The sequence below is a fragment of the Hemicordylus capensis genome, chromosome 2 (genome assembly GCF_027244095.1).
Source record: "Hemicordylus capensis ecotype Gifberg chromosome 2, rHemCap1.1.pri, whole genome shotgun sequence".
NCBI lineage: Eukaryota > Metazoa > Chordata > Lepidosauria > Squamata > Cordylidae > Hemicordylus > Hemicordylus capensis.
In genome coordinates this window covers 421,727,634-421,750,983 of record NC_069658.1, presented here as the reverse complement: position 1 = coordinate 421,750,983, position 23,350 = coordinate 421,727,634, and the positions used below count along the sequence as shown (strand labels likewise).

Sequence of the window (23,350 nt, the reverse complement as noted above, 5' to 3'; positions counted from 1 at the left end):
AGGCCTCAGACTGGCATAGCCCTACTTGCTGAAAAGACAGCTCAATTCAGTTTCCACAGGTTCTGAACGATTGTAAGGCTTTGGACTATTTCCAGGAAAAGAAAGTTCAACAACTGTGGAGGGGGCGGGGGCACTAAGAACACTCTTCTATGCGCCACTGAAAGTCAGTCCTGATGTGAATGTTATAGGACACAATCCACTGGGAAGTTGTCTTGTGCAAGCCCCGTTGAAATAATGGGAGTGGTAGAAGAGCACTCTTGTGGGTCTTGCTTGATTACAGACACCCATAGTTAAGACAGCATCAACAGTCAACTCGTGAACTCTCATGAGGCCCCTGGCTATGAGAGTTCAACCTCTGCCTCCCTCAACCTCTCATCTCTTTAGGACTTTGGGTGGCCCTGCTGACACCTGAAGGCCTTAGTCACAGAGATGAGGGGACTGAAGCATCCTTATTCCTCCTCTGCTCTTTGTGGGAAGGTTCTCTTTCTCTCAGTGCGATAAATGAGTGAGCCATTCATGTGTTTCTGTGATCTTGAAAATACCTTTGCAATACTGAAGGAACACTTGTTAATTGGGAGACTAAACAAGATCCATGAGAACCAATGTTTAAATGATGCCATGATGTTACATGGGAGGAAGGCAGCTCTTATAAATATTTAGTTTTAATTATCTTTGGATTTCTGATGTTAGCTACTTACTGGGGCCATTCATATGACCAGGCAGGTGGTGGAGGGAGCGGGGGGAAACAAAAGGATGCTTCAACTCACTTTCCCCACAGATGATCACTAAAAGGCTGTTGGGAGCATGGACCACGCTCCCAGATGACCCACACGGCACTACGGAGCTCTGGAGGCTGGGACAACGCATCTTGGCCTCCGGAGATGCCAAATGCACTGTGCCGCAAGTGCAGTGCATTGATGAGATCCCCTGTCAGAAGGGCACTCTAGGCGCCCATCTCTGTGTTTCTTCGGGCTGCGTGGAGGTTGAGGAGACACATGAATCCAGCAGCCGGGTTAAGGGAGTGCTTGCTTCCTTAGCCTCGAATAAGAGCCAGGCTTAGGAAAGGGGTTAGGCTGAGTAAGAGCGTTGGGATCCGCACAGATCTCAGTGCTCCACACGAGCAGCCTAGTCCAGGGTAGGCTGACACTAGCCTGTGCTAGGCTCCTTGTGAGAACAGCCTCAGTGTGTTGGAGCAAACCATTCTTTGACACACTCTCCAACGGGTACCTTTCAGTTGAACTTCCAGTTAGAGATATGAAACTCCTGCTGATTCAGGGCAGAGGGATGAGTGGAGGAGTCTGTTGAGAGTTTGCAGAGCAAATGTTAAAGCTCACCTGTGGGAAATCCTGGACTGCAGACTTTTCCCTGTATACCTTGCCTCCTGTTCTTCCATTCACATATTGATGATTATAGCTCATGTTTCTTGCACTAAACCGGTTTTCAGTAATTGCCTCATAAACATAAGGTGAAAAATGACACATCTGGAAAAGGGCTCATTATATAGTTATTTGTTAAGTAACTTCTGCCCAGTGGAGCAAACACTGAAAAGATTCATGCCATTTATTTGTACACAAGCTGGAAGTGGGGGAAATGGGAATCTTATTCACCAGGTGGGACTGGCAGAATGCATTCTGACAATGCACTGCCTGTCAGTTACAATGAATTTACTTGCATGCGACTCACATAAGGTAAGACTAGAACATATAGGCATGGGAAGAAATGCCTGGATTGTAACCAGAGCAGTGTAAGATTAAATGAATGGGCACTTTGAGGAGACCTCATACAGCTGCACTGATTTTCTAGACCGAATTCAAATTGTTAGTTTTAATATTTAGAGCCCTTAAGTGTCAATCCTAGATATCTGAAGAAGAGCTTCCTCTGTATGTTCCAGTGAACCTCAAAATCTTTGGGATGGGGTTGTAGCTCAGTGAGAGAGCATCTGCTATGCATGCAGAAGGTCCCAATATTGAGCCAGTTGGACCAACGGCCTGATGCAGTATGTAGTAGCTTCCTATGTTTCCAACCAGTTGCATGCTCCTCCACCATATGCGGGCCAGTGGATTCCAACCCAGTCCAGGGCCTTCTTTTTCCTTCTGGAACCTTCTTCTGTGGCAGGCCAGGCTAACTGGTAGGGATGTGCAAACAAGTTTGAATCCAAACTGGTTCAATATTGAACCGGTTCAGTTTGAAGGTTCAGGGTCGAGCCGGACCATCCCTGGTTCAACTTGACCCTGGACCCAATACACACACCCCTAAGTTTGGGGGTTCGTTGAACATTTTTGAATTTTTTTCTTTTTCTTTTAACTTACCCCCTTCTCCAAGGTAGTGGGGGTGGGGGTCCCACAGAGGTTTCCCCTCCCCCAAAAGCCTTCCTTTTTGTAAAAATTGCCTGGTTCAGGATTCTTCTGCCCTTTCCAGGCCTATTCCCTGGCATGGTGGCCATTTAGGAGGCCACCGCGCCTGCATAGACTGATCATTTTAGGATTTTGTATTTTACTTTGCATTTAATTATGGATTTAATCTTTTTAGTAGATTACTGTAGCCACTTCAGGATTCTTACAGCAAAGAAACAGGATAGAAATACAAGAGTAAATAAATAATGAATGAGCTGGAAATATCTCTGCTTCAAAACTGTTAATACGACAAATACAAATAATATTTATATACTGCTTTTCAAAAGAAGTTCCCAAAACAGTTTACCTAAATATAAACAATCAAATAAAATGGCTCCCTGTCCCCAAAGGGCTCACAATTGGAAAATGAAACATAAGATAGACACCAGCAACAGCCACTGGAGGGATGCTGTGCTGGGGATAGATAGGGCCAGTTGCTCTCCCCCTGCTAAATAAAGAGAATCACCACTTTTAAAAGGTGCCTCTTTGCTAGTGTTAACAGCTTAGAGATGGACTGCTCTGGGAAGAGCACCTGCATATTTGCATGCAGAAGGTTCCAAGTTCTCTCCCTGATATCTCCAATATAGAGTGAGAGAGATTCCTGCCTGCAACCTTGGAGAAGCCGCTATCAGTCTGTGTAGACAATACTGAGCTACATGGACCAATGATCTGACTTGGTATATGGCAGCTTCCTATGTTCTTAAAGAATTATAAAAAAATATTAAACATGATGGTCAGGAGGACCACGATATCAGGGCTAGGGGAGCTCATGCCTCCCTTCTTCAAAGGGCATGGGCAAGTTGGGTGTGGCCAAAGTGGTCAAATCTCATTGGAATGGGGGACATCAAATCTCAACCTTCAGGGGTTGATCCTCTACTGCAGGGCTGCACAATTTCAGCCCTCCAGATATTGTTGGGCTACAACTCCTATCATCTCTAGCCACGGTAGCCAATAGTCAGGGATGATAGAAAATTGTACTTTAACATCTGCAGGAGGACCAAAGTTGTACAGCCCGGCTCTACTGAAATTCTGACATGCTACTTTTGGAAGGGAAACCGCCCCCCCCGGATAAAACTTCTTCCCCCTGCCCCGCAAATGTCCAGCATTGTTTTAACAGTCAGAGCACATGTACACACAGGCACAGACATGCAATTGTTTATTCCAGAAATTCTTGGTAAGTTAGAGTTTGGAAGCGAAACTACTGATCCCATCACAAATCAGAAATCCCAGCAAAATGTGCACGCACAGTGTGAGATTAAAGGATTAATCCCCAAAGAGTGAGCTTTGCAGTTCTGTACAGTGTTTGCATACTGGCAGTGAGCTAATTAATGTGTAGTTCATCCTTTGGCAACCATAGCTGGGCTCTGAAACTGAGCAAGATTAGTTGGCTTTCAGCCATTTCAATCACTGCTGCTGAAATAGGCTCCAAAAACGTAAAGGGAGAAACAGAACCCTTGGAATTGGCTATTGTCTAGAAACTGCATTAACAAAGGCACAGGCCGGACCCTCAGCATTCCACCTGCAATTGCCTGTGGGGATGTATGGGGCTTCCGGCAGGCTCGTGAACAAATAGGGAAAACATGGAGGTGTCCATTGTATGAACAGGAGCCTCTACATGGGACCTATACATTTGGCCACTGTGATGTACATGACTGCTGCTGCTGTTCTTTTGATACAATAGGCATCTCCACATGATGCTTATCAGGTCATAAATCCATCAGTGGCATCCATGTGTTCCTGCCAGCAATCTGTGTGCCAGCCACCAAGCATTTGAACTGAGTCAAAGGGAGGGGAATATCCACAATACGCTGCGCAGTGGTAACATGAACTTCTGGCTTTTTGATTATTAAGACAAATCAGAAAATTGTAGATAAAACAGCCAAAACTTATTTTGAGCTGAGCTGACTTCTATTACGAATTCTAGATCAGTGATAATAAAGGACAGGCTATTGTACTGTGAAGGGTAAGTGTATTGATTATGCCCTGTATGAATGTTAATTATAACTTCCAGAAGGGTAGCCATATCAGTATGTTTTAGCAAAAGATGACAAAAGGCCTTGTGGCATGTTAAAATTAAGGAATTAGCTTTCGTGGATCAGGGCTACAGTAGAGATCCTGCAGTTATGTTAGACTCAAAATCAGCCAGAAATTACATATTCAAATAGTCTGATTTATTGTACTTTGTAAGTTACATAAAATTGTGAGCAATGTCTCATTACAATAAGGAACACCAATGCAGTGGCTGACAGTCTACTGCTGTACTAGTCCCCTGCTAACAGAGCACAGAGGCACATTTTAAAAGTGGCGATCCTCTTTATTTAGCAGGGGGAGAGCAACTGGCCCTATCTACCCCCAGCAGAGCATCCCTCCAATGGCTGTTGCTGCTGTCTATCTTATATTTCTTGTTTTAGATTGTAAGTCCTTTGGAGACAAGGAGCCATTTTATTTGTATCTATGTAAAGCCCTTTGGGAACTTTTGTTGAAAAGAGGTATATAAATATTCATCATATTTGTATCTGTGCTTGTGCAATGAACAAAGTTGCGCTAGTGCAAGAAGAATGCATAGCTGCACTACATCACAGAGATTTTTGAAACAGTGCTGTTTTACTCTTGTGCAAAAGTTCCCATCAAAACACGAGGTGTGCCACAAGTTGTTCATCTTGTTGCACAAGTGCAAACATGTTTGTGCTAACTCAACAGTGGTCTGGCATACAAGCTCCAGATGTAGTACAACTAGCTAGCACAGGAACCTTGCACTAGCACATCTCTGCACAAGCACAACATTAATCAGGATGTCAGTCAATGAGATTTATTCAAAAGAGTAACACAGGTAACCAGAGTGTGACTCATGCCAAACTAGTAATGAATTGGCAAAAGAAGGTGAACACTGTACAGAAACACATCAAAAGGGATGATCTTTTGTAGCAAGCAGGTCACTCCCAGTCTTTGTTCTGTCATTTGATGGGGTCAAATCTACATATGAATTGGAACACTGATGTAAAGTTTCGACTTCAGTCAAATCTTCCCATAACATCAAAACAAAAAGGCTGAGATTCTAGGGAGCTTCTAAAATTCCTGAGTCATCTGAATTAAAGTGTGAATCACCCAAAGTCTAGCCATGAGAATGTTGTTGTGGCTGCTTTAATGTCATCTATTTGTTCATTCACTTTCTTAAGAATGGTCAAGGCTTATTAAGATCGTAATTTGAGTGGAATGAGAGACTGGAAAAGAAAATAGAGGATATTTATTTCCTGACTTCAACGAATTGCAAAAAAAAAGTTTCTGCTAAAGGTATTTATTTTTTAATTAGGGGTATATGTGTATGTGCACGCGTGCACAACCCACTACTGAGAATTGTGCAGGGAAGTGATAGAGTCCACATGCCATATCTGATGGTTCATCACTTTTATAGCTGTTGGCCTGACCCTCCTCCTTCATGATCTCTTGATATCATCAATCATCATCATCATCCTGAATTTGCACCACGAAATGATCTGACTTTGGTTCTGATAGAATGGAATCTTTCTATAGATTAGTTAGTTAGTTGTTTATTTACAATCTTAGATCAAACAGATTTCTATAGATTAAACTGATGCATTGCCTGGAGAGCCACATGCAGTCTCAGTGAATGAGCAGTACTGTAATATTACTTTAGCCTAAATGTGAAAACACAAGATGTTTTCCAGATATTTTGTCTATCGTCCTCTTTAAAATGACCATGTTCCATTTATCCTGAGAAAGGGGTCATAGCTCAGTAGGGAATACATTTGCATGCTCAAGGTCCCAGGTTTAATCCTTGGCTAGGGCTGCCATAGGAAAAAAGAGCCCAGATCTCCTGTACCTTTAAGAGATGTGCAGAAGAAGGCATTTCAGCAGGTGCAGCTAATCAGGTGGTGGTGGTGGTGGGGAAGCTGCACCTGCAGGAGAGCTGTTCTCTTTTCCATATGGTAGCACTGGCATCTCCATATAGGGCTGGGAAAGATCTCTGTCTGAAACCCTAGACAACCTCTGCCAGTCATTATAGTCAATACTGAGCAGGAGTGACCAATGTTTGACTCAGTAAACAAGAGTTTAATATGTTCATATCCTTAACGTTGCATCATTATGCCACCACCAATGGCCAATGGGAGCAGTTCTGGACTTGTGGTAGTGAGCATGAATTGTCCCCTTCATTAAGCAAGGTACACCTTGGTTTGCATTTGAATGGGTGACTACATGTGAGCATTGGAAGATCTGTTTCCCTTCCTTAGGGAATGGGCTGTAGCAAAGTGGTAGAGCATCTGCATGATTGCATGCAAGAAGTCCCAAGTTCCCTCCCTGGCATCTCCAGGTGTGGCTGAGAGAAACTCCTGCCTGAAACCCTGGGGAGCCACTGCCAGTCACTGTTGACAACACTGAGCTAGATGGACCTATGATCTGACTCAGTAATCAGGCAGCTTCCTATGTTCCTAATGGAGAAGGTGACCTACATCCCATATTCTGAGGCTATTCTCATGACCGCTGGAAAGCCAGCATAGCGTAGAGGTTGGAGTGTTGGACTAGGACCGGGAGGACCTGAGTGCGAATCCCCCTTCAACCATGAAACTCACTGGGCGACACTGGGCCAGTCATTTATCTCAGCCTAACCTACTTCACAGGGTTGTTGTGAGGAGAAACATAACCATGAACATGATCTGAGCTCCTCAGAGGAAAAGAGGAATATAATTTTTTTTTAAACGGGCTAAGAGAGCCCAGCCCACTTTCCAGTGGTCATGAGAGCCACCTGGCTTGCAGGCAAGCCTAGTGGCTCGCCTGCTTAATTCCCCCTCCTCTAAAATGAGGATAGTGCAGTGAGCACTCCGCTAACCCAGTTTTCCTGATTGTGAGTTGTCGCTTCGCGCCACAGCGACTCATGAGGAGACCCCCGACCGGAAGGCAACAACAAGCCTCCCGGCCTCAGGAGTCTCCCGAGAATGCCCCATACACTTGCACGGGGCATCCTGGGAACGATCCCTGCTGCCCCTACCAGCTCTGTGACGGAGCTGCTAATCGTGTGGGCAGTCGATCTGGCCGCTCAGGGAGGGCGGAGTGCTCATGTGCGGGGAGAGAGGGCCAAGCCCACTCTCCCCTCCAAACCCTCCTTGGCTAGCCACACTGTTTGTGTGGAGAGCCTCTCTCTGTCTCTTCTCAGTGATGTCCACCTGTCTGCTTGCCTCTTCTCCCTTCCTCTATATATCATCTCCTACCTTTTCTCTCTGTGTTTAATCGGCACTTTCCAGATTGCATGCTACCACAGTGTCATGGGGTATCCCTTAAGTGGCCTTCTGTACTGCCTGTCTCTTGACATCACCTTGCATTGTAAGCAAGGTAATGTTCACATTTCTGATGCCTTCTTTCATGTTTTATTGTTGTGCTACAGCCCTATAACATTGCATCTGCATGGCAAAAAATAGCTGTATTTGCCTGTTGTAGGAGGCAATGGATTTCAACTGCTGTTTTAAATTGGCAACACAAAACATTGCAGTTTACACCACTTTTTGTGGTGCAAAGCTCACTGTCTGGAAACCACCCTTGACTTCCTAGACCTCCTCCTTCAGCTTGCATTTCCATTCGTTTCTCTCAATAATATAAACTTGGTCTATCTCTTTCCCGCTTTGTACTCTCTCCCTTTATTTTCTCTACAAAGACAAGAGTCACTTCTGCAATGAGAAACAAATCAAAGGCATCCCTGTAATATGTGCAGAATTGTCTCACCTGCCTTTACAACCCTGAGATATTTTAGACAGTGGCTCTGGGAATACACAACATAACCCTGCAACTTCAGATCTCTCTCTCTCTTTCATATAAGGTGACCCTTGTTCCTTTTCCCCTGTATTTTTCATTTGAGGTCAGTACAACATCATGATAATCACTTCCAGATATGCTATTTTTCCTACACTGGAATGAGATTGCAGGGAACTCTCTCTCTCTCTCTCTGGGTGGGTGTGAGAACAAGGGTGTTAATTTTACTAAACACTGGAAAGTTCTAAGTGTTGAACCTACCTTCCCCCCAGATGATTGGTCATTGTGTGTGTGGAGCGTGGCCCATGCGCCTACAGGATCTGTGCTGCTCTGAGCAGTGTGGATCTCGGGAGGCCAGGAAAACGAGTCCTGGCTTCCAGGTATCCCACAATGACTGCATGACAAGTGTGGTGCATTGAAGGAATTCCGTGTGAGTCAGGCACTCTAGGCACCTGACTCTGTGTGTGCTCGGGCTGTGTGCAGCCTTAGCACACACACAACCCCGCCCCTGGTTAAGTGTTAGGCATAAAAGTTGGGTTTGCGGTGCAGGCAGCGCTGAGATGGGCCTTGATCCCAATGCTGTACACGAGCAGCCCAACCAAAGTTGAGCTGCCTTAACCTGGGTTGGGCTGCTCGGGTACACAGCCTCATTACTTTATCTTGCCTTCTGATACATCTCTTTCTCCCCCACCTACCACTGGAATGGGAAAGGTGTGGAGGAGGAGGAAAGGAGGAAGGCAAGAACCCCAGCCTAATTCCAAGAATTAGAAAATGCGTAATAAAAGGAAAATGCATAATAAAAATAAATGCATAAATTATTTAAAAATTCATAGTTTCACTAAAGTGAAAGTGTGCAAGTAAAATATAATTTGTCAAAGTACATATAAACGATATGATTAAGGAAACAATTGAAGGGGTGAGGGAAGAAAATCATTTCAGGAAAGGGTTAATTAAAAGGCTAGTTGATACCATCCGGAGAATTGGAAGCCTCTTTGAAACATGCCACCCCTCCTGCAACCACACTGATAAGAAGGGATCCTCATTTCCTCCCACTTTCTCAGCCTACACTTCAACAACTCTGTTAGCATGAAATGTGAAGTTCTTCAGTACCTCACTCACCCAGAGATATCCTTTGGCCCTGCTCTCCTACAGGATTCATTCATTCATTCATTCATATTTCTATACTGCCCAAAACTTGTGTCTCTGGATGGTTTACAATTAAAATCATTTTAAAATTAAATTAATTAAACAATTAAAATCATGTAAACATTAAAATCAAGACTGTAGATCTAATTAAAAGTCTGGGTGAATAAATTTGTCTCGGGTGCCTTTTTAAAAGTTGCCAGAGATGGGGAGGCTCTTATTTCAACAGGGAGCATATTCCAAATTCCGGGGGCAGCAACTGAGAAAGCCCATTCCCGAGTAGCCGCCAGATGAGTTGGGGGCAACTGCGGACAAACTTCTCCAGATAATCTTAACAGGTGATATATGCACATGTGGAGGAAAGTCTTTCTTTAGACTCAGTGCTAGAATCTTCATCGTAGCTTCTGTGAGTTAAAACTCCATTTTCTCCAAGTGTGTAGGTCATATCTAGCCATTTGATCATCCTGAGAGATGTTAGGAGTCAGGGGTGCAAATGGATGAGAGCTTCTCTGCAGACTGAAGGATTCAAAGAATGGCCAAGGCTTTTCAAGGTCCTATACACAGCAGTAATCCCATTAACACAAGATTTTCCTGTCTCAGAGGTGCCAGACAACTAGAGCCGGATTTCTGTCTTCTGTACTCTTTAAGAGAGCTCCTAGTCCTCTAGTGGGTGTGTTCAGCACAGGGCTGAAACTGAAGAAGAACAGAGTTCTTTGTCCTGGCATGGGACAAAGAACTGCTACAGCCATGCTTTGAGGATTGAGATTCTAAAATCCATCTTTTCTGCACCTAAGAATTTTGACCCCCTGATCCCAACATCTAGTTTAGGAAATAGGTATGGATGTTCCATGCATTTTGTACCCTTCTCTTTTTATTTTGCCTGAAAAATTCTGTTCCTTCATCTTTGCTGTAATAAAATAAACTTTTTTTACTACAGTACTGGGCTGTGCTGGGTTTTATATCACATTAGCTCTACCTGCGCCAGTTCTGGCAAAAATACTACACAGTCTCTGGGGTTTGGTTTGTGTATGTGTTTCTCTTAAGCTTCTGGGAATACCCATATTTGCATGCTTGGACATTCTCTTGAGTGTTTTGGGAGTTCAGGGTGTCACAGACATCCAACCTACCTGTAAACAATAACAGTTGATGGTGGCAGTGAAAACCCTTTGGAGAGTAATTGCAGGATACAGAGGCTGTAACAACTGTGGTCTTACACTCTGGATTATCCACAGCAGGTTATTCATGCTTCTAGCAAACAGAGTTGTACATGTGGGAAGCTATAGACTAGTATTTTTACTTTTTTGGGTTATATAAAACTATGGTGATGACTTGGAAACTGGGTTTTTCTATTCGCAGAAGGAGAAAAGTTTCATGAAAGAAACTATTTAAATGTTGTTTCTATTGTTTGCTAAAATCATGACAAATTATTCCAAATTCTGGAGCTGTTCATAAAATGATGCTATACAAACGATAATTAAAGTGGGAATTGTATATTGGTTACACACTCCCTCGACAACAAATTACTGTAGCATGCAACAAATCCCACTAAATAGAAATGTTCAGGTGGCAGAATTAAAAAACAACATCATATGCCTGTAGAACTAACTAAATTAGAGAAATATAATTTTCTAAAATAAATAGGGAAGATGGAATTAATGGAAGCAAGAGTTTGATCATTCTAGCTGCAGTTATAAGTGATGTGCAAAATCATTATTAAACAGCAAATTGCTAATTGCGATCATATCTACAACAAAGTGACTGATAACTGTTAATTATGCCTTTGTGTATAGAAATAAAAGAGAGGAAACACAATTATTGTTGCCTATAAATATGCAAGTGTTTGTGCAAGTCTGCTGGATATATAAGAGGGAGATGTGACTAAGAACAGAAGGAAGGATGTGTGTGCATGCAGGGAATGATATTGTATACACACTCCAGGTCATCAGCACAATATTCTGACTTCTTCAAGAAATGATTTTAATGCTGAGGTGTTTCTTCTATTTCAACTCTAATGTGACTTGAAATAGAACACAAAACATTCCAAAAGGTGAGCCAACTTTTAGTTTCAGGAAAGGATTTAGTTTTCGTTTCGGGTGAAAGAAAAGGAAAACATCTTTGATTTGTTCACTCTGAAAACTGTTTACTCATGTGTAAAGGTAAAGCGTACCCGATAAGTCGGTGTCGACTCCCAGCACCCACAGAGTCCTATGGTTGTCTTTGGTAGAATACCAGAAGGGTTTACTATTGCCTCCTTCCACACAGTCTGAGATGATGCCTTAAGGGAGTGGAAATGCCAAATGGCTCCCAGTTACATTGCTTGGGGAACCTGAACTTGTAAGTGGTCAAACGAATGAATGAGCCAAATAAAATTGCACAAAGTTCTTACTAGATGGTGGCAGGGGCGTAGCTATAATTGAACGAAAGGGTTCAAAGAACACAGGCCCCCAGCTCCTGAGGGCCCTCCAGCTCCATCCCTCCCTATTTTCTTCATTGTCTCCCTCACTCTGGGGGGCTGCCCAAGAGAGGGATGAACACGGGCCCCTTCTCCCCTAGCTACGCCCCTGGATGGTGGTATAGGTGGGCAAACCAAACTACCCACATGGATGAGGCAACAGTGCTGACACAAGTTGAGCAATACTAGGCTGAGAAAATTGCTTGCTGGAAGATGACAGATGAGAGGACAGGAAGGAGGAAGAAATGGTAGGTTAGGTCCAGGTGTAGTTCCAGAGCTATGAAGCTATAAGTAAGTTGTGCAGTGTATATATCCTATGCATATATACTCAGAAATAAGTCCTAATGATTGAACATACTTCCAAGTAAATGTACATAGGTCTACGCTGCTTTGATTAACTTTGCTGCAGATCAACTTGTACTTCAGTTACTTCAAACGATGTTGTGATGAAGGTGGGATGACACCCCTATAAAAAAGAGATAAGCACACACTTCCCCCTCGTCTCTTAATATAGTGCCTATACACACCTGAATTCTGTGACAATCTGCATCCTTTTCTTCATGCACAATACTGATTGCACTCAATGCTTCATTGTGTGCAAGCTTCTCTGCACGCGGGCCATAGCCAGACACAGCTGGTAGAGATCAGAAGCAGAAGATAGTGCCTCATAAGGTCAGGACAAATGGAAGAACTAGCCTGTTTAAGCTTAGTTCAAAAGGGCTAGACTATGAGGCACTTCACACGATCGGTGTGAAGCACCATTTGGGATAGTTCAGGGAGCTGTCCCTGGGCAGCCAGATCGGCCGCCCACATGACTGCTGGCTCCGTCACGGAGCCAACAGGGGTGGCAGGGAACAGAGGGCAGCTTTTTTCAGCTTCCCGGCAGGGGTCTCCTCATATGTTGCCGCGGTGCGAAGCCACGCCGCAGCAGCACACAATCAACACAATGGGGAGTAGAGCGCTCGCTCCGCTAACTTTGTTTAAGGGGAGGGGTAGCTTTTGAGGTTTGCTGCCAGGAGCCGCGCAGCTCCCGGCAGCAGACGACTAGGGGAAATCGGGATAGGCTCCCTTAGCCCAATTTCCCCTGGTCATGAGAATAGCTTCAATGCCTTCTTGCTTAATGGTATGCATATAGTTGTGCAAATGCACGTACACACCCCTCAGTTTGGAATCATGAATTCATTGTATCGGGCAAACACAAAATTAACTGATTGATTTATTTTATTAACAAGATTGGAATATATGTTGTTAAATCTGTGCACAGACATCTCCATTCAGCACTTTAGTTAAATAGATGGCAATGCTCATGTAAGCTCATTAAGACATGAGAGCAATGAGCAATTACAGCATAGTCAGCACAATCAATTGGACATCAGTCGACCCGGATCGGCATAGCAACATTACTGTGTCCACAGCAGAAATGATAGGATAGATTTTTTTTTTTAAAAAAGAGTAAACAACACCCTGCCTTGAACTTTAAAGCTTGAGACAAATTATATGCTAAATGTATCAACCTGGGGATTCAGAACATGAGCAATTACAGCGTAGTCAGCACAATCAATCGGACATCAGTCAACCTGGATCTCCAATGTAAAATTACTAGGTCCACAGCAGCAATGATAGGATAGCTTGTGCACAATTTTATTTTGGTTGTTTTTTTAAAAGAGTGAACATCTTGAGCCTATTCCCACAATCACTAGAACCTAGCCTGCTTTCTTGTGATCATTGGAACTACCCGGCTTGTGAGTGGCTAGCCCACCCAAATCCCCCTCCCCTTAAACAAGGTTAACGGAGCGAACGCTCCATTAAACTTTTTTTTAATACTGTGCCACTGCAACAAGCCTCCTGACCTTGGGGGTCCTCCCAGAATGCCCTGCACACTAGCGGGGGGCATCCTGGGACTTCTGGTGGCCAGGTGGCCCCCAATCCCTGCAGCCCCCACCGGCTCTGTGACGGAGCCGGTAGTTGTGTGGGAGGCCGATCCGGCCACCCAGGGCTTCACGACTGCTCGTCTGTGTGTAGAGCCTCTGCTTGTGTGTAGAGCCTCCCTGTCTTGAATTTCAAAGCTTGAGACAAATTATATGCTAAATGTACCAAACTGGGGATTCAGAACATGATATAGTCATTCTAATAATTTTCCAGTGTCATCTGATCTCACTGACAAATCCCCCAAACAGGGCAATAAAAATGTAGGATGTTTTATTTTTATCTATACAGAAAGCATAGATAGAATAAAACTATTCCAGCTAACTTTTAAAATGTGCATCTTTTCACTAACTTGTTTAGTGTCCGTAGTGGTCAGCCACCCCTCCCACTAAAAGAGTTAACCAGATGTGAACCCTGTCCTGACTGACAGGCTGGTGAACTCCAGGGCTCATCCAATTTTCACACCAGGTGGGTGGGGCCTAGAGAGCCGATGGAAGGGAAATTAGAGTTCTTTGTTAGAAGCAGCTAGCTGGTGGTGCAGAACAGGCTGTGTGGCCATTGAGGATGGCTGCAGAAGGATGGCTGCAGCTCTTGGAAGATAGAACTACAGGGGCTTGAAATCTCAACCTTTTCAAACTGAGTTTTAGAAAAAGATGCCAGGAAAGGACAAGCAAAGGATGCCAGGACTTTGGCTTCGGGAAGGTTTGTTTAGTCAGACTTTGTGTTCGGAGGCGTATCTAGGGAAAATAGTGCCTAGGGCAAACACTGAAATTGCGCCCCCTGTCCAAGCATCTGACACCCATCCTTCAGATAACTTTACCATCATATCAGCTGAAAAATACAAGTCAAGCTCGTTAATCTTTTAATATTTCAAAAACTATTTAGCAGTGGACTTAGCCAGACCAAAAAATGCTGGAAAACTACAAATTTTAGTATGTGGGGGCTCATGAAATACCCAAATACTATGTGGAGGTGTACTTGGAAAACTAAACAGAAGTGCCTGTCTAATTCTCTACTATGCATTGTAGAATCACCATTACATAAGTTTTAAAAATCAATGGAGAATTTGACTTTCCCCAGATACTCTGTAAATAATTAAAGGATATGCAGAGTAAACTGTGTCACTGCTTGGAATATATTCTAGTCTTTCAGAAAGACAGTTAAAATGAGAGAAAGAGAGCAAGAAACTCCCAGTGGGCCTTAATATTAAGGGTTTCACACTGATTCAAAGACAAACTCACCATTAATAGCCATATTAGCAAGACATCACATTTAACTCACTTATCACAAGAAGCAAAGTAAGAGCAAATGAATACAATCCTAGCTCTTAAGCGTCAGCTCAGTATTCACAAGCCCTGATTCTCTGTACATAGTGCCAATCTGAATATGTGTACAGTGTCTTATATTATATATTTTTTATTATTATTTTTACCCGTAGCCCCTTTGGGGGGCTTCCTAAAGGCTGGGGGGGTTTGCAAAGATTCCCCCTCACCCCGCTGGCCTCTAGGGCCTCACAGGGACCATTTGAGCATGTGCAGTGGCCATTTTTAAAAATAATCCTTAAAAAAAAAAAAAAGGCCACTGAAAACAAAATGGCCACTGCACATGCTCAAATGACCTCTGCAAAGCCTGGCATGACCTAGAGCCTCACAGAGGCCATTTGAGCATGCACGGTGGCCATTTTGTTTTTGGCAGCCATTTTTTTAAAAATAATAATTTTACAAAATGGCGCCCCCCTTCAAGTGGCGCCCGGGGCACGTGCCCTGCCTGCCCTACCCCTAGATACGCCCCTGTTTGTGTTAGAAATTATATTCCTTTTGTGTGTGTGTTTTGCATATTCCTGATACTGGCTTATTATTGCTTACCTGTAATGTAACTAAACAAAGAAACACTAGCCTTTGCCCACCCAGCCAGGGTGCTGAAAAAAAACTTGGTAAGCTTTTAAAGGTGCTTTTATTTTCTGACATACCTGTTCCTTTCAACTGAGTAACCACAATTTTTAAAGTGTTCCGCCACAACATCATTTGGGGTGCCTTTTTGAAGTATTCTTGTAACCTACTGAGCATTTTTTGCCTGTATAGAAAAGCTGAGAAAGCCTCAGATGGAAGCAGTCTGTAGTACTGGAAATAAAGCTTTTGTTGTTGTTGTTGTTCTTCTCTTCGACAAGCCTCTCAGAGTTGATTTTTAATTCAGGGAAAAAGGGGGCGGGCTAAAAGAGGGTTTTACTCTGGTGCAAACACTCCTCAAGCTATCAGTTTTCTCACCACATATAGGGTTGCATGTGGAAGATTTTTTTGGTTCTTTTCCAATAGCAAAAGAAAGTGAGTTTCCCTGGGATTCCATCCCAAGCCCGAGGTGGGGTTGGGGTTTAAGCTCCGTTGATAAGTAGTGGTAGCAGCCTTTAGAACCTACCAAAAATTACAGGAAAGTTTTAGAAGCCTTGTCAGAAAGCTCAGCTGGGATGATTCAACATTTTTCTTCCCCTCACATGAGATTGCTCTGAGACAAAAGCTTTAACCTGCTACAGTGTCCAAGAAACATTTCTAGCATTCAGTTTGGAATGTGGTTGTTGTTGCCACAGTTAGAATTGTGTGGTGCAATCTTAAGTAGGGAGCCTGTACAACACATGTACAGTATGTGTGTGGGGAACCTACCCTTTAATTGAACAAAGAGACACCTCTTAAAGTGGTGGTTCTCTCACAGATGGCAGGGGAAGAAAAACTCTCCTTAGTCAACCCAGCTTAGTGTCCCTCCGAGGGACCATTCCTGGTGTTTGCCTTCTGTTTCTTCTTAGATTGTGAACCCCTTTGGAACAGGGAACCATCTTCTCATTCTTTTTGCTATGTAAACCACGATGAGAACTTTTGTTGTATTTGAAAAGTGGTATATAAATATTGGGGGGTATCCAAACCTTTAGAACAACATCACACCAAGTCCCCTTCTATAAGTGGAAGGAAAGATGCATCCACATAAGGACCTCTTCTGCTTATGTGAGCACAACTCACCTTCTGTTCCTAAAAGGAGCCTCCACTGACGATGCACCACCATGTCAAGAGTTCGGATGCAACCCATTTGAAATAACATTAATAAACTAATAAATAATAAAGTGATGATGATGATGATGATGATGATGTTCCTAGTGCACTCAATCTCCTCCTAACTTTCCCTTCAGATGAGCTCACTTTGTTGAGTCTCTTGGCCTCTCCAATATCCTCTGGGAAGTGGGTAGGTGCCTCAGTGGGTAGGTGACTCTGGGAAGTGGGTAGGCTGGTCACACATCAGATTTGGAATGAAGGTGCCCTCCTGGTGCCTCTCAGCCCACAATGAATAAAACAGACCTTTTTTTAAACCTCCCACTTTTAATACCTTTGCATACAGAACTCTTAGATCCTTCCAATGGGACTCTCCTCTGCCTCCACCACCACCACCATCCCCCCAACGTCTATAACAGACATCAGATTAAAATAAATATATAACACTGTTCTGTACTTTCTCTCTATCTGTTCTGCCCACCTTTGTCACCAAACCTTCCTTGCCCGCCAGCTGTAAGGCCATCTGAGTCTCTACTTCCACTCCCTCCCTCTATCTTTTCTCTCGTTCCATATATTGCCAAATACCCAGCTTTTACATTGTGCTTTTGCTCTGCACAATGAACTCTATTTTTCAAAAGTTCTTGTCTCCAACTCTGTTTCCTCCTCTGGGGTACTCTAACGAGGCATAGCACTGTCTGAACTGGGATCCTTACAATATTTACACCTGCAGATTTACCCTCTTGTTTTCAAAAGTGCATCTTCATGCACAGCATGTAAGATGGGCTTGAGGAAGCATGGTAACATAACTAGGTGTGTGCATTGTGCAAATAAGGTTCAGACCTTTTGTGTCTGAAAAGGCTTAGATTCAGCATTTTATTAATTATTTTTACATTTATATTCCACTCTTACTTCAAGGAGCCCAGAGGCTATGTTTATCTTCACAACAAATGTGAGCTAGATTTGGCTGAGAGATAAGTGACTGGCCCAGAGTAACCCAGTAAGTTTGATGGCTGACTGAGGATTTGAACTTGGGGGTCTTCCTGGTCTTACTTCAACACTCTAACCACTACACCATACTGGCATGCTTTCCCCCATTCATGTATTCTTCACAATGTTCATGTATCCTTACAATAATGGATTGCTGGTTAAAAAAAAAATAGAGGCAATGTCACTACTAGCTAAGTAACTAAAAATGAAAACTGTCAAAGAAGCAACATAAGAAACACTAACAATGTACAGTAATTGAAGGTGACAGTTTTGCTCAGGAACAATGCCTCTGGTTTTTCCGAGATAGGGTGAGAGAAAGGACTTGTGTCTTAGCCACCAGTTGAAAAAATCTCCCTGGAGCATTTTCAGACAGCAGGCCTTACCTCAGGTTTACTGCAAGGCTTCATTGTGAGTTTGAAGTTGCCCCAAAAAAACTGACATGAAAAGTGTACTTTTAAAATCCTGGATATAAATCAGGTGACACTCTAACATGCAATGGAAAACCTGAATCGTGTGCGAAGTGCTCCCTGATAGCTCGCATGGACTTCGGGGGTAAATCTGGCTGATATGTGAATGCACACTTCTATTTTAGAGGAGATGTGAACTAAAAGCCCTGTGTGAAAAAGCTCCTGGTAGATCTTGGGCCTCATATGCAAAAAATTGGCAAGACTGCAACACACTGTTGTAAGTCTCTTCTAATGCCTACTGATGGGTAGATGCTGGGGGTGGCACTGAAATTTGCAGTCACTGGATTCTGATGACAAACATGGGGTTATGGGGTTCCCCCAAGATCCATTTGGGATTGAACCTAGACATCTAGGATCTGTAGAGATCTGAAATGGATGTGGCAAAGGGCCTGCCTGTGAGTTTCTGAGCTCTGGCACACACAAATTATGTCACTGGCACATACCAGAGCCTAAAAGCTCCTGAACAGACCTAGACCTGGACAATGGAAATCAGACCATCTCTGTATCTGGGGCAGAAGAAATCAAGGCTTCCACACAACATCTACAAATTCAACTGGAGTGGGAAGGGCCTGATCCCTGCCACAAGATGCAACCTGATTTTAGGCCCATGGTCCCAAGAGGATCCACCATGCCTGGAGGCGTTTGGGCATTAATCATATTATCAGCACATCAGAAGGTATTCATAATTAATTTGGACCTCATTTCAGACTCCAAATTAATTACAAATTGGCAATTCAGTTAATTTTAAAAAATGAATTAACTGTCAAGTGGAACCAGGAAGTTCTGCCCATCCTTAATATGTGCACATGATACTCAGGAAGCTGAATGGGGCCATTACAAAAAAGGCGGGCTTGTCTTTGTAATAATCAGAAGACAAAATTTTAAAATTAAAAGCCTTCAGGGGTAAATAAGATAGTATTGAAAAGAAAACCAGAGAAGATGTGGGCTGCTAAATTATTGCACAGAAACACATGCTATTTGTGAAAGACAATGCTTTTCTCTCAGAGGCAATAGAAAAGATATTTTGTGCTATTTTCTCAGCGTTTCTTGACAGTCCCATTTTTCCCCACTTTTGTCAGGAGGTGATGCTAAGCATTTATCTACCTGCTGTGCTTCCATCTGCTTGAGGGTTACAGAAATATACTGCACTTCTAGACTTTCACCCTTTAATGAAAGTGGATAAAATATGGTATTTTTCTTCATATTGACGTGGTGGGTGTAATGCAAACTAATACAGGTATCACGATCACTGATTATTACATTTAAATCCTGCTTTTCAATAGAAGTCCTTAAAGTGCCTCACAGCAATACATAAGAAGGTAACAATTTAAATTGAAAGATAAATTGAAAGTACAACTATAGGGGGCAGGGAGTTGCATCTCTTTCAGAAGTATGGCAGGAAGATCATTGGACTTGGAAAAATGTTTCCTCTTTTAGGAGAGTGGTTGGCAACCACAACCAACTTCTATGTGACCTCCTTATCATATTTATTGAATAAGCACAATGCAGGCTTGTTCCACGCATGCAGCAGAATGAGGTGGGAATGCAAAGGTATAATTCTTCTGAGGCAGTAGAATGGACTGTACCATTTCAGAGACCAGTTGGCAGCACTGATTGTTCTCCTATGAGAAAAAAATTCTTGCAAGCAGAAAGCTAGCACAACAGCAAGGAAACCTGGGCTAGAAATTCTTTTGATTTCTTGATAGCTTTTTATCGCAGGGAGTTGCTTCAAACAGAGGATAATTGCAAACACGGCATTTCCCTGCCTGCAGTCTAAAATGGCACACTCTACCATCTGGAAGGGTTTTGGGAAAAAATAATGAACTGGAGATGGAAAAGAATGGATTTGAAGGGATATGGAGCAGAGATGTAAGGGGTATGGTGCAAATGAAGGGCCAATATAAAAAAGGTTGCCAACCTCTGCTAACTTGGCAAAGAGGCACCTTTTAATGTGGTGATTCTCTGTATTTAGCAGGGGCCAAGTAACTGGCCCTATCCACCCCCAGCACAGTACCTCTACTGTTGCTGGTGTCTAAATTATGTTTCTTTTTAGATTGTGAGCCCTTTGGGGGATAGAGATCTATCTTATTTATTTATTATATCTCTGTGTAAACCACCCTGAGCCATTTTTGGATGGGCGGTATAGAAATCAAATAGATAGATAGATAGATAGATAATAAACCCTACATATGTATGCATGCACAGAGGAAACATTTACTGTGCGTAAAATATAGGTGTCATTTTGACAAAGGGTCACACTACTGTGTTAATGCATTTTAGCTTCCCCCCACCCCCGCTCTTTTAAGCAGCAGCTGTGGGGAACACAATCCTTAGAACATATGTTCTTTCATCCCACATATGAACGCTGGGGGCAATGGGAAGCAACTTTCATCAGAAAACTAGCGGGGGGGGGGAGGGAGAGTTAAAGGCCCTCCACTACAGTCCCAATAATGATCAGGCCCCATGTAGCTGCAATTTTTTCAGATTGATATAGACAGACAACCAGACAGAAATGCAAGAACACGTTTCTTTTCATATCTAATTTGGTCCTAGGTCATATCATGAGCATGACATTGTCCCTCAGAGAGAGAGAGACGATGAGAATAAACTTGCTTGACTATTAATATGTCCACAGATTTGCTTTACCTACCTGGGAAATGATCCTTTCCCCAAATATCAACAGTAACAAAACTGCGGCTACAGTGGGGGAAGGAGTAATTACTTTTGTGCAGTCTCTTACTCAGCGGTTTGCTGATGAACCTAGCAGAGGAGCTTGAAGATGCTGCACTGTTATGCCGAGTAAACATCTTTTTAATTTCTTCCAAACAGTTCTGCATGCTCGAGTGCCCTAAGCCATGATGACATGGGCTACTTTTGTTTGCTTCTCTGCAAGCATTAAGAGCTTTCCTGGAGTGACCTGAATGGGTGTCACATGCATGAAAATGGAGCAAGGCTGTGAGCACTTACTGGAAGTAGCTACCATGCTCCAGGCCGCAGTCTGCAGATCGAGGATGTGACCCATATTTCACTGAACTCACTGGCAAAAGTCCCACTCAAGACTGTATTGGTTTGAAACAGTAATATACTGTCTTTTAAATAAAATGTTTCACGTTTGCAATTCAAAGCACACATTATTTAGAATTACAGTAATTAAAACCATCAGTGAAAAACCAGAACTTCCAAAGCACAGGCATCGGATGAGCCACTCTGGGGATGGCATTCCATAAATGGGGCACCCTCTATTTGTTCACCACCCACCATGCCTCAGATGACAGGTGTCAGATTATCTATCCACACTCACAATCACAGGTCTGCCCGCCATCATGCAGAGGACTTTCCCCTCTTTAGAAAAGCCCCATCAGATCTGTGAACGGGGGTGGGACTTTCGCCCCACCAGTCATGGGTACAGCAAGCTTTCACAAACATCTGTAAAAGTCTATGGTTTCCAACCCACATAGAGCAACATCATCTCTGCTTTCAGTCAACGTCTTGGCACCTCCTTCAATAGAAATTCTTCTCACAGAAATACACATAAGAACATAACAAGTTAAATTAAAAGATCAATTGAATGTACAACTACAGAGGGCAGGGAGATGCATCTCTTTCAATTTCAGAAGTATGGCAGGAAGATAATTGGACTTAGAAAAATGTTCCCTCTTTTAGGAGAGTGGTTGGCAACCACAACCAACTTCCTTGCGACGGTGACCTCATTATCATATTGACTGAAAAAGCACAATATAGGCTTGCACATCCTGACATATGATGTGCAACCTGTGGCGTGTCTCATATAAAGAATGAATAGCTTTATTACAATCATAGATCAGACATAAATAAACAAACAAACAAACAAATAAATAAACACAACAAATTATACAACATTCCGAAAAGAAATCTATCATACAATACAGCAATGAAGTAAGCATTTTATGGTAGAAATCAATCGTGGGTAGAACTATGGGTAGAAATTAATCGTGGGAGGATCTTAACAGCGGCTGCACAAAATCTAGCAACCTTGTGTGTGATAGAAAATTTCTTGTCTGCAAGAAGAAGTGTGACACAAAATTCATCAGTTCGGCTGGAGTAATGTACTAACAAGGGACTAATAAGACTAAGTTGACTGTCATTATAAAAAGAACAATATAGCAACACGTGTTGGACAGATTCAACCTCACCCGAACCACAAGGGCAGATCCGATTGGCCAGGGGACATGCCTGATATATTTTGCAGGGAACTTTTGTGCAATTCTGATTATTCCCATGACTGTGCACAGCTTTGCACGCTTCTTGTACAAGCGAAACTTTGTTCCTTGTATAAAAGCAGTGTCAGTTAAAAACTAAACTCTTGAAAGTTTTTCTTTTATGGAGATAAAGTGATGGGAAGAGTTTCGCCTGCTTAATGCTGGTGTGCGAAAGTTCTGTTAAAGGCAGATAAGCAGAGATGGTAAAAAACGTTGGCAACATTACGTTAAGCAAATAGGTTTTTAAAAAATCTACACGGTAGAGAAAACAAAGATCAAGGTTATAAAATTCACCTAATGAGAACTGAAAATCAATAGAATATACTCTCCTTTTCAAATGGTATGTTAAGTGCTTTTGAACTTTATATCCCTTAAGCTAAATTTTCACTATGATAAATATAATCATTAAAATAATTTAGTCAGGTCATAACCCTTTTATACTTTGTGAGAACTACTGCTTCAACATTTTGTTCAAACTTCCATTAGTGAAACCATACTTAAAGCAAGCCATCAAACAAACAAATACTTCCCTAGAACATGACATATAATTTTGGCCACTCCAAATATATTTTTTAAAGGTTTTAAAAATACACTGGGTTACAGAACAGATCTCATTTTATTTCAGTCATCAAAATACACTCATCCTGTATACACTTTGAAGTAAGTCCCATTTAACTCACTGAAACTTCCAAGGAAACTGCATTGAATTGGACTATCAACACGGAGCTAAGCTGTGTCTCTAATATAATTATCTATGAAAATAATTCGTCTAATATTGCATCCGCAAGATATATGAGTTCGCTTACAGTTCCAAAATATAGAAGAATGTTTTCACTGGCATGCTTAAACGCATTTCCGTCTGCAGTTTTGTATGGTGGGTTTAAAAAGGTCCCTTATGCAGCGCATTTATGCTTATCCATTTCCCATGTTCTATTATATTGTAAATTGTATA

The 23,350-nt window shown here is 42.6% G+C and overlaps 1 protein-coding gene and 1 long non-coding RNA gene across 10 annotated transcripts in view; one reads left to right on the top strand and one right to left on the bottom strand.

The window, feature by feature from the left end:
* LOC128345803 (uncharacterized) overlaps positions 1-21,097 on the top strand; it is a 40,851-nt gene extending 19,754 nt beyond the window's left edge. Inside the window, exon 3 of the long non-coding RNA XR_008316653.1 lies at positions 20,990-21,097. This is a non-coding gene — a long non-coding RNA (uncharacterized LOC128345803). The remainder of the gene's footprint in view (positions 1-20,989) is intronic.
* The window catches only part of CA10 (carbonic anhydrase 10), a 509,308-nt gene that overhangs the window by 138,830 nt on the left and 347,128 nt on the right, over positions 1-23,350 (bottom strand). The window lies entirely within an intron of this gene.